The following is a 3,848-nucleotide window of genomic DNA, read 5'->3' on the forward strand; positions in this document are numbered from 1 at the left end:
CACTTTGTAGCCCAGGCTGGTCTCGAACTTGCAATGATTCTCCTGCCTCAGCCTCCCGAGTGCTGGGATTACATGCGCCACCACACCCGGCCTGTCTGTCTGTCTCTCTGTCTTTCTTTCTTTCTTTTCTTCCTGCCTTCCTCTCTCTCCTCCTTCCCTTCTTTCTTTCCTTTCTTTCTCTTTCCCTCTCTCTCTCTTCCCCCGCCCCCTCTCTCTTTCTGAGACAAGACCACACTAAGTTCTTAAAGTTTCACAAGCTAGGCTCAAACTTGGGATTTTCCCACCTCACCCTCTCAGGGTGATGGGATTAAGGCATGCACCACCACATTCGGCAGCAGTGACAAGTTTATCAACATCTCCTGACTGCTGGCCACAATCAGGTAGAACAGTAGGTAGAGTGGTCAGGGGAGCTTCATCTGCCTTTGCAACTTGGCTCCTCCTTCAGTGTGTGAGTGCCTAAGTCACTAGGCAAATTCCTTCCCCTCCCTGTGCCTCGATTTCCTCTGCGTGGAGATAGGGACCATACTAGCAGCATCAGCTTGATACGCACTAAACACATATATTCTCTGAGCACTCCCTTCCTCCCAGGTGCTAAAGGTGATGGTGAACGAAGACAAGTCCTGTGCTTCTGGAGCTGAAGCTGGACAGAGGACACAGACAGGTGCACGAGCACGTGTCAGAGGGTGACATGAAGCGCAAACAGTCGGGGTGGGGACTTAGCTTAGTGGTAGAGTGCATGATTAGCATGTGTTAGACCCTGGGTTCAATCTCCAGTATTGGCAAAAAAAAAAAAAAAAAAGGTGAGGGGACAGATGATGAGCCAGCCCCTGAGTAGGAACAAAGACAGAGGGGCATGTGGATTTAGGGACACGAATTTCAGGCAGAGGGAACAGCAGCTCCAAAGCCCTGAGGTAGGAGCATATTCAGCTCATCCAAGAAACAAAAGACCCGTGCAGCTGGCGGAGAGCAAGAGGGGAGAGCTCGAAGGAGGTGAGTCTGGGAGGGCGTGGGGACGCCAGGCACCTGGACCTGATTCTCAGCAACAAGGGAAGGTGGGGAGCAGGGAGCAACAGAGTAAGGTGCGGACTCGCCAAGGAATTTAGTGCCCATGAACCATGCGGAGCATTTTGTCAGCATCTGTCCTGGCACCCCAATACCTCCCACCACTACTACCCTCACCCACCTCCCCAGCCCTGAACCCAGTCACCTCCTGCCACCTTTCCTCCACCATCTCCCCGGAGGAGCCTCAGGCCCACAGATCCTAACTTGCCTACACTCAGCCTGAGAACAGGCCCGGGCCAAGCCAAGCGGGGCCTTGAAGACTTCCCAGATGCCAGGCACTTAGCTTAAAAGTGTGGGGGGACACCTCTGCTCCTTTCCACCTCTGCTTCACTTTGTGGACAGACCCACAGCTGCCCTCCTTGAGGAGACCCCAGGGCACTCTTAACTCAGTCTGTTCCTACATCAGGTATGGGGGCAGCCTCGGGGGACGGGGCAGCCAGCTGTGCAGAGAGGAGGGCTGAGGTCTCGCCAGGAAGGGGAGGCTCCTAGCTCCCGCCAGCAGCCCCCCACAGCCTCCCCTGCAAGGAAATCCAGCTGAGGCAGGAAATAGGTATCTCGGCCACTTCCCTCCTCAGCCTGGAAAACACCATAATCACCACCACAGCACCCCCAAGGCTCCTGCCTCCTGTAGGGCTTGCCCCAAGAAAGGAAAGGCCAAGGCTAGAGCAGGAAGAATAGGGTCAGCAGGCCACGGCAGGTCCTGAGTCAGGCCGCCCCACTCCTCAGAGCTGAAATTACTCCCACACATAATCACAGACCACTGTCCTGCCTTCCCGTCTCCTGCCCCCAGTGAGGCTGCAGGTCCCTAAGGCCTAGCTCACCCTGTATCCCACCCTCTCCCGCCACTCAGCTTTGTGGACACAAACTAAAGGGCAAAAGAAGTCAAGGGCAAGGGGGTGCCCAATGCTTACTGAAACGACTAGCTAGGAAACTGTTCTCGTTTAAGACTCAGCAAACTTCTCCCTCCCATTTTACAGATGTAGAACTAAGGCTCAGAGAGATGCTTGCTGTAGATCACATAGCTAGCAATTCCGACTTGGGTCTGTAAGACTCTGAAGGCCAAGCTCTTTCCAGCCTCCAGCTTGGTGGGACAGTGAAGACCTCCAAGCAGCTGCTTCAGAGGGTCCATAATGCCCCAACAGCAAAGGATTGTGGTCTACACGGCCCGAGTTCTGGAAAGACACAGACAGGGCCTGTTCTGGTTCATGACACTACTCCAGCCCTACCATGTGCCACTGCCCTGGTGCACTGTAGGTGCTGGGCAAATATCTGCCCAGTGAATGAACCCCTGGACTCCCAGTGGCTGTCACAGCACGTAGCTCAATGAAGGTCCACTGAATGAACGAGTGAATGAGCAGATCAGCACAGTCCCGGAATTTCTGTGGAATTCCTCAGGCACACAGCAAACAGCTCCACCCACCACCCCTGCCATTGTGCAGCCCAAGCATGGAGGAGCCCCTGGTCAGGGGGCAGAGCGCTGAAGGTCAGGAGACGGGTGGCCAGGGAAGACATTCCAGGTCTAGATTAGTGCCTTGGGAAAGCAAGTCTGTGTGCCCTTAGCTGCAAGTTCAGGTCAATGGGGAGCAACTGCAGGGTCTAGAGGCTGCCTAGGTAGGCAGAGGGAGAAGAGGGGTGCCGGGAGGGTGGGGCAAGAGCAGTGAGGGGTCAGATCCGAGTTGGGGGTTAAGAGTGACTCAGGAGGGCAGAGAGGAGGGAAAGCCAGCAAGGCAAGGGCAGGGACTCAGTCGCTGGGTAAACACTGGCCCAGTGGGAAAAGTCACTCTCTTGGCACTGAGGAGAAGAGGCAGGGATGGCTGTCTAGGAGCACCTCAGAGAGCGTGGGGGTGACTCTGTAGCTCACCACCCCAGGCCCAGATAGGCCCCCACCCACATCTGCCACCAGCTCCCTCCCGGCTCACCCTGCCTGGCCCCTCCTCAAGTTCATTCTGGTCCTCAGGGTCTCTCCTGGCCAAGTGCCCCAGGCCTGGGGATTCCCAACCCAGAAATTCTCTCCTCAGGATGGGGTCCATCTAAGCCCAGAAGGACTGGATGGTAGGGGAGCTGCCCCTGCACCTTGGGGACCTGGGAAGAGGAACACTGGGGAAACTCGGAGGCCTGGTGCCACCCACAACAGGCCCTGCTTCTACCACCCTGGGGCTGTGCAGTTTAAGGCCAGGCATTATGAGATCCCTTCACCCACGTGGGGCTGGCCTCAGCGAGGTTAACTACTTCCCCGAGGCCACACAGTCACTCAGTGAAGGGCAGGGATTGAGTCAATTCCTGGGATGCATGGCTCCGGGGCCTTGGGTGTTCACCCAAGCCTCAAGTTTTGTTCCAAAAGTTCTTTACTTATGCCTGCTTGGTTACAAGGCGCTCCAAAGGGCCAGGCATCACGGCACAGTTCCAGCGAGGACTGTCAGGGTCCCCATTACAGCTGAGTGCCCCTCTGCCAAGTTGGCACAGAAAGGGGCTCTCTCGTCCTGCCAAGTTCCCACCCTGCTCGAAGTTTCTCCGCTGGGTCCCCAGGAACGTCAGGCCAGGCCATGCCCAGCGGGACTCACAGCCTCCCGCAACGTGGCCAGGGGACCCACGGGCGTCCACGCGGGCTGGCCCCGCCCCCGGCCCCACGCAGGGTCCCTCGGGGCAGTCCCACTCCGCAGGGTGGCGCCCCCCGGTGCCGGCCCGGGTGTTCGGCCAGGGCCGCCGGCCCGGGCCAGAGTCCCAACCAAGCAGCCTCCGGCGCCCCCGCTAAGTTGGCGGGCGCCCCTCGCCCCTCGCCCCTCCGC

Source organism: Chinchilla lanigera, unplaced genomic scaffold, assembly GCF_000276665.1.
Source record: "Chinchilla lanigera isolate Chin_1 unplaced genomic scaffold, ChiLan1.0 scaffold00051, whole genome shotgun sequence".
NCBI lineage: Eukaryota > Metazoa > Chordata > Mammalia > Rodentia > Chinchillidae > Chinchilla > Chinchilla lanigera.